The 15,724-nt window shown below is 42.6% G+C and overlaps 1 protein-coding gene and 2 non-coding genes across 11 annotated transcripts in view; 2 read left to right on the forward strand and 1 right to left on the reverse strand.

Annotated features, from left to right (window-relative positions):
- Positions 1–15,724, forward strand: part of TENM1 (teneurin transmembrane protein 1) — a 1,180,670-nt gene that overhangs the window by 993,799 nt on the left and 171,147 nt on the right. The window lies entirely within an intron of this gene.
- Positions 4,641–4,722, reverse strand: TRNAF-AAA (transfer RNA phenylalanine (anticodon AAA)). The gene has a single exon. It is a non-coding gene; the product is annotated as a tRNA-Phe (tRNA).
- On the forward strand, positions 4,915–4,996 carry TRNAY-AUA (transfer RNA tyrosine (anticodon AUA)). Its single transcript has one exon. It is a non-coding gene; the product is annotated as a tRNA-Tyr (tRNA).

The raw sequence follows: 15,724 nt of genomic DNA on the forward strand, positions 1-15,724 counted from the left end.
CTGACAGTACTTTACCAGCTCCCCTGGTAAGGTCTCGCAAAACTATTAAAGTTACGGTTGCACCAATCACTACTCACACAGTCCGTGTAGCTATACTGGCCTTATTGGTGATTCTGCAGATCACCTAAATAATCTGGTATAGTGTCTGTATTATTGGTTCCTTTGTTGACAAAGTTACATCTTTGCTTTTCATCACACTGTCCAAGTTTGTCCTTGCTTTCCTTCAAAGGAGTAAATGTCTTTTATTGCTCCATCTGCAGTGATCTTTGAGCATTTGCATTATTTAAAGCGGAATATAACCCAGAATTTCTTCTTTGCTATAAAATATTATTTACAGCATATAATATACTAACACAATGTTTTTTTTAGTAAAACAGCATTCAAAGGGTTACATCACAGGGCTGAATCTTTCTTCTGCAGGTAGAACCCCCATCCGAACTGCTTATAATCTTATCTTGTGTACACATTCTTTACTTGTACATTTATGTAAACATTCTCTGGCTGTGCAGGACTTCAGCTGATGAGTGCTGAAGTGAAAAACCGATCAGAAATAACTGCTGGCAGCATTTACAACAGAATGACAACAGTTATAAATAAAATGCAGCAGCAGCTTGCAAAGTAAATTAACTGAACTTTGGGAAGTTATAATATCTAAATGAATATTAATACTTGTGTACAAAAGCAAATATGATAATTGTATGGGTTATAAAAAGTAGGAAAACACATTTTTGTTGAAAATTGTGTCAGAGTTTTAAACCGCTTTAAGAGGAAATAAATATGATAAATATGATAAACCTTTCAGATCCATCTTCGCAATCACTTCCCCCCAGCACTTACTATAGGGGCGGTAGATAATTGTGAAAATAATGCAGCCAGTAGCATTTGGAGGGTCTCTGGCATCAGGGAGGGGGGGAGGGGGCACCAGCTCCATCTCCTTGCCCACAAGCCAGCGTAATTTCATTATTACATGTTGCATCGTGGTGCTTGAGGGGATTAAAGTGTAGAACTTCTATCTATACTTTGATCCACAAAGAGTGACACCACATCTGGCAACTTAGTCTGACACTTTGATCTGAAGAGGCTGAAGCTGTGGCAGATTTTATAAGGCGATAACGCCACCTAGCAGTAGCCATTTTCCTATCCTATATCGGACATAGTCCGACATTGGTCATATACTGAAAAAGGCAAATGTCGAACATATTCTGACATAGGATTGGGACTCAGGCTCCCATTAATTGAATCAGGCTCCAATTTTTATATTCCCTGGCTTCCCACAAACAGAAATTCTAACCTTTCCAAGCACTTTAAAGGAAATCTAAAACCAAAATAAAAAATCAGTTTAACTTACCTGGGGCTTCTTGCAGCCCCCTGGAGTCATCCTGTGCCCTGACTGTCCTTCCGAGACCATCTGGCCAGCAGTGGCGACCCCCACATGGGAGCGTTCTGTGAATGCGCAGTATGTGAAAATCCCACTGCTCATGCGCAGAGCGAGAGTGCGATTAGGGTTCTTGTGGCTCGGGGCTGTGCATGCGCCTCCGATTGGCCACGACCACTTTGAGGGGGTCACTGCTGCTTGATGGAGGGACTCGGAAATGGCTGTGCGGGCACAGTATGACTTACTCCAGGGGCTGCAAGAAGCCCCAGGTAAGTTAAACTATTTTTTTATATTGGCTTTAGTAACCCTTTAACTACAATTACTACTGCAGTTATAATACAACATTGATCTTTTAAAATCACTAAGTTTTGAAAAATGGTCAGTGAGATATCTCCATATAACAGCATAAGGGATAAGAAGCAATGTGAGAATTATTTTGGAAATGCTCTTTAGAAAACCAGCTCATTTTTATCTGTATCTCTTCATGGATAGAGATTAGTGAACAATCCATGGAAATCCATATTCGTCACGACTCGCAGATCACAGCTTTTTCAAGATTTGCACCTTCCTGATATCCACATCACGCTTCTCTGAACAGGTTAAAAAGCCAGCTTTCAATTTGCCCATCTCTCGACCATGGAGGCCGATCAAATTATTGGATTGCGCAGATAAGCTGTAATAAATGGCATTCTTAGTAATTGGGTGTTTCCACTATTCTTTACTTTATTTGTAATCTTAGAAAATGCATCTCCCGGAAGACTGAGAGCAGACCACAATAGAGAGATTTTCAATTTAGATTTGTGTTGGGGAACTTTAGTTCAGCTATTTTTAAAAGACTAGTAAGAATTCCCCGGCTGGCTTCGCACGCAGGAATGTCACTTCAAACATATCTACCCTGCAGATATTTAAAAGCGCAGACCGTCCAATGCGACCAGCATGTCTTTGTTGTTTATCCTGTAGCATGTTTATCTGATGCTGTTTCAGTCTGCATCATGAAATGCACAGATCAAAGTCCAGGAATTTTTGCCACCCAATTACTATACAGTTCGTAGGGAAAATCTCACTCTGTTTATAAAAATGTAAATGCACAAATAAATGTATAAAACCGGTTAGTGAAAGGCATGAGTTTGAAGATTTGTAGGTAGGGAAAGCCTATTTCAGCCTGAACACAGCATAAAATGTATACTTTAATATCGATACTAGGGATCAAATGAATTGCATGCATTTCTGGAGATGTCATGTGATGGCATTGGATGGCGCAGAATCTTTTGATTGATGGATTCAAGGTACTATGTCAAGATAGATATCGGTGCTGGGGCTTCTGTTCTGGATAGCAGAAAATATAGATAACTAGGATTATGGCCCGTTTCAAAACGTGCGCTAGGCTCTTGCCGCATAAGCAACGTGCAAGTCCGTGCACACTGCCGCGGGCGCATTGCACATGCACACACACACACCCCCAGTCCTCCTCCTTTCCCAATGGCTACACATGCACAGTAGCCAAAACACACAAACCCAGGGACAGGAGGATGAAGCAGGGACACATGATGTTTTATTATATAGGATAGGTTGGTGTGCTTCTAATCAGTGCTGGGCGTAATGGAAAAAGCTACGCTTACGGATCATTACGTGTAATTTTACGCTATTACGCATTACGGAATTACGCTTACGGCGTAGACATTCAATTTCGTTACATGTCTGTAATTACGCATAGCCCTTACGCAATTACGCGTAAGAATACCGTAATTCAGGTTGTTACGTTATTGGCTTACGCGTAAAATCCTACTAGCAATTAATGCGTAAGGTCATGCTGTCAAGCGGAAAAGTTGACGCATGGATCAATGTTAGGTAGCCGCCGACTTTAAGGGTAATAGCAAAGCCCCCTTAAGTGCTAAGAGCCTCAAATTTGGAGAATATATTAAGGAGATCAGAAGGAATAAGAGGAAAAAATTTTTTTTCAAAAAGACCTTATAGTTTTTGAGAAAATCGATGTTAAAGTTTCAAAGGAAAAATATATACATTTAAAAACCCGCCGACTTTAACGGTTAATAGCAAAGCCTGCTTAAATTTAGGAACACCAAATTCACAGGGTATATTAAGGGGATCAGTGGGAATAAGAGGAAAATTTTTTTTTTCAAAAAGACCTTATAGTTTTTGAGAAAATCGATTTTTAAGTTTCAAGGGCAAAAATGTCTTTTAAATGCGGAAAATGTCAGTTTTTTTTGCACAGGTAACAATAGTGTTTTATTTTCATAGATTCCCCCAAGTGGGAAGAGTTTTACTTACTTCGTTCTGAGTGTGGGAAATATAAAAAAAAAACGATGTGGGGTCCCCCCTCCCAGACCTCTTTAACCCCTTGTCCCCATGCAGACTGGGATAGCCAGAATGCGGAGCACCGGCCGCGTGGGGCTCTGCACCCTGACTATACCAGCCCGCATGGTCCATGTATTGGGGGGTCTCGGAAGGGGAGGGGCAGCCAAGCTTTCCCCTCCCCCTCTGAGCCCTTGTCCAATCCAAGGACAAGGGGCTCTTCTCCACCTCCGATGGGCGGTGGAGGTGGAGGCCGCGATTTCCTGGGGGGGGGTTCATGGTGGCATCTGGGAGTCCCCTTTAAAAAGGGTCCCCCAGATGCCCACCCCCCCTCCCAGGAGAAATGAGTATAGAGGTACTTGTACCCCTTACCCATTTCCTTTAAGAGTTAAAAGTAAATAAACACACAAACACATAGAAAAAGTATTTTAATTGAACAAAAAACATAACCACGAAAAAAGTCCTTTAATATTCTTAATTAACCATTAATACTTACCTGTCCCTTTAAAAGCCAGTTCCCACGCAATATCCTCGGAAATATACTAATCAGTTACAATGTAACAAAGTTGTTACAATGTAACAACTTTGTTACTTTGTAACTCCACCGCACCCGACGTCACTCGCCGCTCATCCGCCGGCCTCCGCATACACTCTAAGTCCCCGCCGGCTCCTGCCGTCCACTCCGCCCACACCTGTCACCCATATACATGCTGGCACCCATGGGTGCCAGCATGTATATAGGTGACATGTGGGAGAGGCGGTGAGGGCAGCTGAGCCGGCGGGGACTTAGCGTCCTGAACCCGACAGAGCTCTGAGCTATATAGCTCAGAGCTCTCTAAAGCATCTTTGTATTTGGGCTCCAAGGAGTCCCATTGGTCCTTAGCAGACCAATGGGGTTCCTTCAAATCAGAAGGAACCCCATTGGCCCTTTTCTCCAGATGAGGCCAAAGATGCCAGTAGTCGGCGGGATTTGAACCTGCGCGGGGAAATCCCAATGGATTTTTAGTCCATCGCCTTAACCACTCGGCCACAACTACTGGGTGTTGAACGTAACATGTTTAACACCCAGTAGTCGTGGCTGTGTGGTTAAGGCGATGTACTAGAAATCCATTGGAATCTCCCCGCGCAGGTTCAAATCCTGCCAACTACGAGCATCTTTGGCCTCATCTGGAGAAAAGGGCCTCATTCGGCACAGTGTTTGAAAAAAATGTGCAGTGTTTTAACACCCAGTAGTCGTGGCCAAGTGGTTAAGGCGATGGACTATAAATCCATTGGGATCTCCCCGCGCAGGTTCAAATCCTGCCGACTACGGGCATCTTTGGCCTCATCTGGAGAAAAGGGCCTCAGTTGGCACAGTGTTTGAAAAAATATGTGCAACCTACACTGATACTGACTATCTATATATACTGTGTAAAGTGCTGCAGAAAATGTCATCACAACATAAATATGAAAAAAATAAAAAAGGGGGTAATGATGACATAGCACTATGAGTTCTCCCATTATGTTACTCCAACATCCTTTTTGGGGGATGTGGACTTGAGGAAGAGTCACTTATCCACTTCACTTCCCAATTAGTTGTCAAGCACCGTGCACTGTGTGCAGCCAGCCAATCACCATGCAGGGACTAAAGCTGCATGGTGAGTGGCTGGCTGCACGCAGTGCATGGCACTTTCAAACCAAACAGTGAGTGAAGCAGCTTAAAAATGTATATTACCTAAAGGTACCCACTAACAGTTCAAGTTTGGATCGAATATCCAATCTGATCATTGCATTGATTGTTAGGGTCCACCAATGGAGGGGAAAATGATAAGCAACCTGATCAGACTAAAAGAATCGTTTCAAATTTTAGAATGACAGAACTATTCTCCAGCACCATTTAGGGAATTTTACCGTTAATGGGCACCATAAGACTACAACCAGTTCTAACATCTATAGCACCTGTAGTATTGTTTAGTGTTGGGGTTTTCAACACAACATCAACCAAAATAAATATTGTAAATTAACATGTACTATTTGATCTATAACTCATAACTATTTCCCAATCGATTCACCGCATTAAACTAACTCTATTCTTACACCAAAACATAGCCATAAGCCCTGTCATAACTCTAATTTGCCTCTTTCTAAGCTGATGTAAAGTATATTGACAAACTCTCAGCCCATGATTTTCCTAGCCACTGAGAGTAACAAATTCTTAAAGTAAACCTGAAGTGAGGAAACTCAATTCGGGTTTGATACTTTCCTACTGTATGTAGAGGGAATGTTCTGGATAGTATAGAGCCTTCCTGCTCCTCTTTCCAGCTTGTCATTGCACTGCTGTCTCCATTTGTAGCAATACCATCAATAACCATTTGGAACTCTTTGGCCAATCTTAGGAATTACTTCCGTCCCTCGAGTAGTTCCAAGGATGAGCCTATCCGTACTGTGCATGCACGAGTTCAGGAGTTTGACCAAACAGCTATTAGACCGAGCAAGTCATGTAGCTACAACCAGGGATGCAGCTGTAATGACAAATTGGATGGAGGAATGGGAATACTCTATACTATCCAGAGCCGTCCCTCTAGTTAGATAAGAATCAAACCTAAAGTCGGTTTCCTCGCTTCAAGTTTACTTTAACAACTTTAACAAATACCAATAATTTCCTACAATGTTGGGGAGTACTGATGACTGTTTTGTGGACAATTTTGTGGCCAGTTAAACACTGCAGTAAAATACCTGCTTCACCCAGAAGCAATGGCTGAAAAGACTTTGAGGCCCCTTTTACACTTGCCTATTTCCCTATCTTGCCGCAAGGGGCTGCAAAAGCAATGAAAGTATATAAAGACTTTCACACTTACTGCAGTCCCTTGCGGTGCGCTGGAAGTATCCGAGCCGATGCAAGGACAACAGTGCGTTACTGCAAGCACTGAACTTGACGCACCATGCTTGGGGTAATGGCAGTCTATGGGCGAGGCACGTAGTGTGAATGACGCGGTGCGCATGCATGGACTGATGGGAAACTCAGTGACGTACTTCCTGCCCAGCAGGGAGTATATCACTGAGTGGGGGGGGGGGGGAAATGCACCTCGTTTGTGTGCTGTTTCCAATGGTAGTCTAAGTGGTGTTTCCTGGCTTAATTTTGTCCAGATGGTACCTGTCTTAATTTTTGGCCTGTATGTTACAGATTACAATTGTTTGTGAAGGCCTGAAGAAGGTTATTCTGAAACAAGTTGGCGTTGTCGCCTTTTTTAAAAATTGCATATTTCAACATATGTCTTTTGTACTTGATTATGGATGTTGCTTGCGAAGATTTGTGAACTCTCACATAGTTACATAGTTATTTTGGTTGAAAAAAGATGTACGTCCATCGAGTTCAACCAGAGAACAAAGTACAACACCAGCCTACTCCCTCACATATCCCTGTTGTTCCAGAGAAAGGCGAAAAAACCCTTACAAGGCATGGTCCAATTAGCCCCAAAAGGGAAAAAAATTCCTTCCCGACTCCAGATGGCAATCAGATAACATCCCTGGATCAACATCATTGGGCATTACCTAGTAATTGTAGCCATGGATGTCTTTCAATGGCAGGAAAGCATCTAAGCCCATTTTAAATGAAGGTATAGAGTTTGCCATAACGACTTCCTGTGGCAATGCATTCCACATCTTAATCACTCTTACTGTAAAGAACCCTTTCCTAAATAAATGGCTAAAATGTTTTTTCTTCATGCGCAGATCATGTCCTCTAGTCTAGAGATGTAGCGAACGGGTCGCCGGCGAACGGTTCCAGGTGAACTTTGGTGGTTCGCGTTCGTTCGGACCAGGCGAACTTTTGCGGAAGTTCGATTCACCCCATAATGCACTATGAGGGTCAACTTTGACCCTCTGCATCACAGTCAGCAGGCACATTGTAGCCATTCAGGCTACACTAAGCCCTTGTGCCCCCCCCCCCTTATATAAGGCAGGCTCGCTGGCCATGACACTCACTCGTGTGCCTGCTGCAAATAGACAGACTAGGGTGAGCTGCTGCAGATTTTTTTCTCCAAGGGAAAGATTAGTTAGGCTCTTGGCTTGCTCCTGGCTGATCGTTATTGCTAAAATAGCACCCCTCAACAGATCTTTTGAGAGCTAATGTTTTCCTAAATGTGTTTTTTTTGTGTGTGTGTTGCTCAGTGCTCACTGACACTGACATTATACAGCCCTATTACTGTGCCAGCCAGGCCCTGCCTAACTATCTATATTGGGACACCTACCTATGCCTACCTAACTACTGGGGCACCTACTTACCTATACGGGGACACCTACCTACCTACCTATACTAGGGGACCTACCTATGCCTACCTACCTATACTGGGACTCCTACCTATGCCTAGCTAACTACTGGGACACCTACTTATGCCTACCTACCTATACTGGGTCTCCTACCTATGTCTAGCTAACTACTGAGGCACCTACCTATGCCTACCTACCTATACTGGGACTCCTACCTATGCCTAGCTAACTACTGGGACACCTACCTATGCCTACCTACCTATACTGGGTCTCCTACCTATGCCTAGCTAACTACTGGGACACCTACCTATGCCTACCTACCTATACTGGGTCTCCTACCTATGCCTAGCTAAATACTGGGACACCTACCTATGCCTACCTACCTATACTGGGTCTCCTACCTATGTCTAGCTAACTACTGGGACTCCTACCTATGCCTACCTACATACAAGAAGATATTAAGGTCGTTGCTTCATTGTGGACACACCAAATTTCATCAGCTGGACAGTCACTGTTGTTCTATCATTGAGCTACCACAGCCCGTCAAATTCAGATTTTTCCCCTGGACTTTGGGCATGTATCCCACTCCGCCATGCCCCCCTCCAGGTGTTAGACCCCTTGAAACATGTTTTCCATCACTTTTCTGGCCAGCATAATTTTTTCTATTTTTCAAAGTTCGCCTACCCATTGAAGTCTATTGCGGTTCGCGAACTTTTCCGCGAACCGAACCTTCCGCGAAGGTTCGCGAACGGGGTTCGTGAACCGAAAATCGGAGGTTCATGACAGCACTATTCTAGTCCTCTGAGAAGGCCTGGGGATAAAAAGCTCATCCGCCTAGCTATTATATTGCCCTCTGATGTATTTATACATGTTAATTACATTCCCTCTAAGCTAGTATATTGCCCTCTGATGTATTTATACATGTTAATTAGATCTCCTCTAAGGCGTCTTTTCTCTAGACTAAATAAACCCAGTTTATCTAACCTTTCTTGGTAAGTGAGACCTTCCATTCCACGTATCAATTTTGTTGCTCATCTCTGCACCTGATCTAAAACTGCAATATTTTTTTTGTAATGTGGTACCCAGAACTGAATTCCATATTCCAGATGTGGCCTTACTAGAGAGTTAAACAGGGGCAATATTATGCTAGCATCTCGAGTTTTTATTTCCCTTTTAATGCATCCCAAAATTTTGTTAGCTTTAGCTGCAGCGGCTTGGCATTGAGTACGATTATTTAACTTGTTGTCGATGAGTACTCCTAAGTCCTTCTCCAAGTTTGATGTCCCCAACTGTATCCCATTTATTTTGTATGGTGCTAGACCATTGGTATGACCAAAATGCATGGCTTTACATTTGTCAACATTGAATTTCATCTGCCATGTATGTGCCCATATAGCCATCCTATTCAGATCCTGCTGCAATATGACACTATCTTCCTGAGAGTTGATGATTCTGCCCAATTTTGTATCATCTACAAAATTAGCAACATTGCTCACTGCTGCATCTACTAGGTCATTAAATAAATAAATTGAAGAGCACTGGACATAGTACAGACCCCTGTGGGACCCCACTGCTAACGGTCTCTCATTTTGAGTATGATCCATTGACCACAACTCTTTGTTTTCTGTCCATTATTAGCCAGTTCCCTATCCATGCACACAGACTCTTCCCCAGTCCTTGCATCCTCAACTTTTGCACCAGACTTTTGTCGAAGGCCTTTGCAAAGTCCAAGTATATCACATCTACAGCATTCCCAATATCCACATTAGCATTCACTACCTCATAAAAGCTGAGTCAAACAGGACCTGTCTTTAGTAAACCCATGTTGATGCTGAGAAATAAGATTATTTTCTACTATGAAGTCTTGTATAGTATCTCTTAGTAACCCCTCAAATAGTTTGCATACAACTGATGTTAAGTTTACAGGCCTATAAATTTCTGGATCTGATTTTTTGCCCTTCTTAAATAATTGGAAAACGTGGGCTGTACGCCAATCCACTGGGACTCTGCTAGTTGGAAGAGAGTCACAAACGATAAGATAAAGGGGTTTATCTATAACTGAACTTAATTCCCTTAGGACCCGAGGATGCATGCCATCCGGGCCAGGTGCCTTGTCTATTTTTAATTTATTTAGTCTTGCCTTCACTTCTTCCTGCGTTAAAGGAAACCTAAACTGAGAAGGATATGGATGTTTCCTTTTAAACAATGCCAGTTGCCTGGCTCTCCTGCTGATCTCTTTGCTGCAATATTGGCTGAATCACACATCTGAAACAAGCATGCAGCTAATCCAGTCTGACTTCAGTCAGAGCACCTGACATGTATGCTTGTTCAGGGGCTGTGGCTGGAAGTATTAGAGACACAGGATCAGCAGGAGAGTCAGGCAACTGGTATTATTTTAAAAGGAAAAATCCATGTCCTTCTCAGTTTAGGTTCCCTTTAAGTATATAATATTACAGTTGGAAGATTGAGACTCTTCTGCATCTGTAATTTGCAACAGTGCTGTTTCCTTTGTGAAGACAGAAGCAAAGAAAGCATTTAATAACTCTGCCTTACCTTGGTCATCCACCGTTGAGTTCCCACCCTCATCCTTTAGGAGTCCTGTACAGTCAACCTTTCTTTTTTTAGAGTTGATTTACGTGTAAAACTTTTTGGGGTTAGATTTGATATCCCTAGTGATTTGATTTTCAGCTTCAATCTTTGCCAGCCTAATTTCTTTTTTACAATTTTTATTGTACTCCTTATAATTGCTTAGTGCAGCCTCGGTCCCCCCCCCCCCTGTTTTAGAACCTTATAGACATTCTTTTTCCTCTTCATTTTATCTCTAACCTTTCTATTCATCCATAGAGGCCTTTTTTATTCCTAGACATTTTGTTTCCATATGGGATATACATACTACAATATTGATTGAGAATAAGTTTAAAAGCTTGCCATTTCCCTTCAGTGTCCTCCCCTTGTAGTACATTATCCCAGTTCACCAAACTTAGTGCCTCCCTAAGTTGATTGAACTTTGCTTTTCTAAAATTCATAGTTTTAGTGGTCCCACTGCCCCGTGGCCTATCAGTCACCAGATCAAACGTTATCATGTTGTTATCACTATTTCCCAAATGTTCTTGAACCTGCACATTTGATACATTATCTGGTCTATTAGAAATGATCAGATCCAGTAACACATTCCCCCTAGTTGGTTCCATTACCATTTGAGTCAAGTAATTGTGCTGTAGTGCTGCCAGAAATCTGCTGCTTTTACCAGAATGGGTAGCCTCAATACTCCAGTCAATGTCTGGATAGTTGAAGTCGCTCACAACTATGACCTCATTTTTACTTGCAGCTTTTTCAATCTGCTGTAGTAATCACAGTTCTGCAGCTTCATTAATAAGAGGTGGCCTGTAGCATACCCCAATAAGCAATTGGCAACTTTTATTTCCACCATGAATATTTACCCAAACGGACTCCACATCTTCGCAATCTTCCTCCATCTCATCTTTGAGGACAGCTGTAAAAGAATTCTCAACAAAGAGACAAACCTCTCCACCTTTTTTCCCTGGTCTATCCTCCCTAAACACATTGTATCCCTCTAAATTAGCTATCCAGTCATGGCTTTCATCCATCCATGTCTCGGTTATTCCCACAATGTCATAGCCTTTGTCATTCAGAATGAACTCTAGTTCGTCTATTTTATTCGCAAGGCTCCGAGCATTGGTTACCATGCACGTTATATTTTTACCACCACATTTACCAAATTTGTTTACATGAAATGGGCTACTTGAAGTTTTACCAACCTCCTTAATCTTTACACTGTCCCCACCCCCCTCTCCACCCCCCATAATGTTAGGCTCCCACTGTCTTTTTACCTTATCTTGTCTACGTATTGAGACTTTATCCTCCCACCTCCCCCCAGATCCTAGCTAAAAATCTCCTCCAACCGTTTAGCCATCTTCTCCCCCAATGCAGCTGCACCCTCCCCATTAAGGCGCAGCCCATCCCTGCTGTAGAGCCTGTAGCCGGCTGCAAAGTCTGCCCTCCGGGAACCCAAACCCCTCCATCCTACACCAATTTCTCAGCCACTTATTTAACTCTCTAAGCTCCCGCTGTCTCTCAGATGTAGCACGTGGCACTGGCAGTATTTCAGAGAACACCACCTTGGAGGTCCTTGCTTTAAGTTTATCTCCAAGTACCTGAAAATCATTTTTGAGGACATTCCATCTCCCACTAACTTTGTCATTGGTGCCAATGTGTACCATGACAGCCGTGTCTTCCCCAGCCCCACCCAATAATCTGTCAATTCTTTCCGCTACATGCCGAACCCGAGCACCCGGGAGACAACAGACTGTATGGTATTCACGGTTTCTTCGACAGACTACCCTATCTGTGTGCCTAATAATTGAATCCCCTACCACCAGTACCTGTCTAGCCTTAGCAGCACTCCTATTCCCTTTTTGTTGCAGCAGTCTGCCCCTTGGTTGCTAAGGGGCACATCCTGCTGCAGCATTGCTACTCCAGAATCATCCTCCCCAATATTACGCAAACAAGCATACTTATTAGGGAGGGACAACTCGGGACTAGCCTCCCTGCCACTTTTTCCCCTACCCCTTCTAACTGTGACCCAACTAGCTACCTCTGCTTCTTGCTCCAACTGTACTTCACCCACCTCATCTTCAACGGTTCCATCCAGCGTCTGAATCGTGAGATCCAAGCTCTTCTCCATGTTGTGTATGCGTCTCAGTGTTGCGAGATGCTTATTTAGCTTTGCGACGTCCGCCTCTAACTGAGCAACACGCACACACCCAGGGCAACAGTAAACACCCTCAATCTGCTGATCAAGGCATGCATACATGTTGCAGGATGTACACTGTACTGCATAGTCCAACATGATGACTATTGTGTGGGGAAAGTTATTTAAAGTAAACTGTGGTGGTAAAAGATGAAACGGGAGAGTGAGTGAAGCTGGGGAGGAGGAAGGGAGAGTGAGTGAAGCTGGGGAGTGAGTGAAGCTTGGGTGGAGGAGGGGGAGAGTGAGTGAAGTGGGGAAGTGAGTGAAGCTGGGGAGTGAGTGAAGCTGGGGAGGAGGAGAGGGAGAGTGAGTGAAGCTGGAGAGGAGGAGGGGGAGAGTGAGTGAAGCTGGGGTGGAGGAGGGGGAGAGTGAGTGAAGCTGGGGAGTGAGTGAAGCTGGGGAGTGAGTGAAGCTGGGGTGGAGTCCTCAAAACTTAAAGACTACACCACAACGTGCCTAGCACATTCTAACCAATGCAAAAAAACGCAATATTGGTTGAAGGTTTTTTTTTTTTTTTAGACCTTACCTGCTTCGCCTTGTCTCTCTCTTTGTGCCTGTTTTTAACGCCTATGCCACTTGTGTCGAAGCCACTTAGTGAGCAAGCCACAGACTGAGCAAGCTCAGGTGCTGAGTCCTGAAGCTGTCCAAATACCTCCTGTTACAGCTAATCCCTCCCCCTAGCTAATTGCCTGCCTGCCTGCTGCTAAGCAAACTAGAGGGAAACAGAAAAAAAATGTAGTTTTAAAAACTGACACTTGCTGCTAGATATCAGATGAACCGCAATGCACAAGCCACCAGATATCACAGCAGCAAAACACAATTTACAGACACCAGCAATGTATTATAATCAGTGCTCACAATTCCCAGCAGTAAAGTGAATCAGCCCTCCACCAAGATTAGGGCTTCGGCCTACACTTCCTGTTTAATGTATTACTTCCTGTTAAAGCTAATCCCTCCCCCTAGCTAATTGCCTGCCTGCTGCTAAGCAAACTAGAGGGTAACAGAAAAAAATGTACTTTTAAAAACTGACACTTGCTGCTAGACACCAGATGAACCGCAATGCACAAGCCACCAGATATCATAGCAGCAAAACACAATTTACAAACACCAGCAATGTATTATAATCAGTGCTCACAATTCCCAGCAGTGAAGTGAATCAGCCCTCCACCAAGATTAGGGCTTTGGCCTACACTTCCTGGTTAATTTATTACTTCCTGTTACAGCTAATCCCTCCCCCTAGCTAATTGCCTGCCTGCTGCTAAGCAAACTAGAGGGAAACAGAAAAAAAAATGTACTTTTAAAACTCTGTTTTTACAAAATAATTTTTTGATACATTAAAATTTAAGATCATCTTGAAACAATTTGTCTCTTCAAAAATACTTTTTTACCATATATCCTTGCACTTATATGGTTATATTATTGCTGTTGTGGCGCACCATTGAGGATATGGCTTTTGGTCTCCAATTTTTCCAATTATAGAGGGGCATATGTTTGTCATTTTTTTTTTTGTTGCGGTGGGATGCAGCAGGGACATTGCATCCCATTGCAATGCAAAAAATCAGTATTGGACTGGGAGGTGGAAAACTGTGGAAATCCACCTGCTGGACAAGCAGCAGAAACCCTGTGTTATCACTCCCAATAGAAACCTGCAGCAAGTCTTCACTGTGAGCAGCAACACATGATTACTGCTGCTTGGCCAGCAAGTGGATTTCTTCAGATTTTCCAGCTCCAAGTCAGACACTGCAAAAAATAAATGTAAAACCGGCTTAGAAGTTTTTGCTTTATCTTAAGTGAACTTTAGAAACTATTTTATATGTAGACTATTCCTCCTTTGTGGCTTCCCCGTGTGTCTAATATGGGCCAAAGAAACTGCTTTAACTAAGTTGCATTCCATTTTAACTATTCTTTTCATTATTAGGGAAAAATTGATTAGTCTGAATAGAAAAGCATGTGTGATAAAGGCATTTGAGGTCGAGAAAGTAATTGCACACCTAATAGTTTATTCTTGTTTTACTCTTAAAGTAAAAAAGACTTGGGGCACTAGTTCATGCAAATGAAATCGTCCTTACTGTCATTCAGCAAATCCTTGGAGATATAATTAAAGTCCTTTTTTGGTAGGTCACTGTTAAGTAATGCACAGATATGGAATGCCCATTGACATTATTTGTTAATAAGGCAAGGGATTTTTCGCTGAAAGTGACTGTTTTACTCCATGATGATCTGACAACCTTTCAAAAGCAATTACAAATTTCGAAAGTTTCCTTTCTTTGCAAAGTACATTTTTGCTTTAACTTATTCTGCTAAATTCAAATTTTATATGACCTGTCATCATCTTCTATATAGGATGGCTATTTTGGGTAGTAAGTAATAACCATAAGCATGTAAAATACTGGAGGGGATTTAAAGTACACCCGCAAAGACTCTAGACTGGTCATCCTGATCCTGGTTCCTCAGCTCAGTGAGTCACTGACATATAGGAAGCTTGGAGCCAGTGAAGGCTGACAAATCTGAACTCCAATTATGCATGCTTCTCCCAGGTCAATGACTCATGAAGTAGTGGCATAAAGATCAGGATGACACTAGCATACCTTGTATAAACTGGCATTTGCAGCTCCCACATCACTGGTTTCATTCAACAGTCATCTGGAGGAGAATGAGATTTCCTAGTCACAATAACTGCTTTTTTGCATTTTAACTAGATTAAAAAAGCATAAAAAACTGCTATATATAGTATGTGGCTGTATTGAACTCTTTGTACGCTTCCTAAATTCTTCCTAAATTCCATTTTCTCTGTATTCATCCTTGTCATAGTGTTCATACATCTGGCCTGTAGGTGGCACTGTGAAATACTGCTGCTATACTGCATAATTGCATGGGATCTATCTATAGTCCTAGACTTCCTGTCCTGCTTTCCTATCCTGCTGTTTGTGTGTTCTGGATAAAAAAAAGCATGGCTTGGTGTTTAACGTACTCTAGTAACTCGTAAATAAACATAATTCCAGTTATTCTGCATCAGTATA

This window comes from Hyperolius riggenbachi, chromosome 8, assembly GCF_040937935.1.
Source record: "Hyperolius riggenbachi isolate aHypRig1 chromosome 8, aHypRig1.pri, whole genome shotgun sequence".
Lineage (NCBI taxonomy): Eukaryota > Metazoa > Chordata > Amphibia > Anura > Hyperoliidae > Hyperolius > Hyperolius riggenbachi.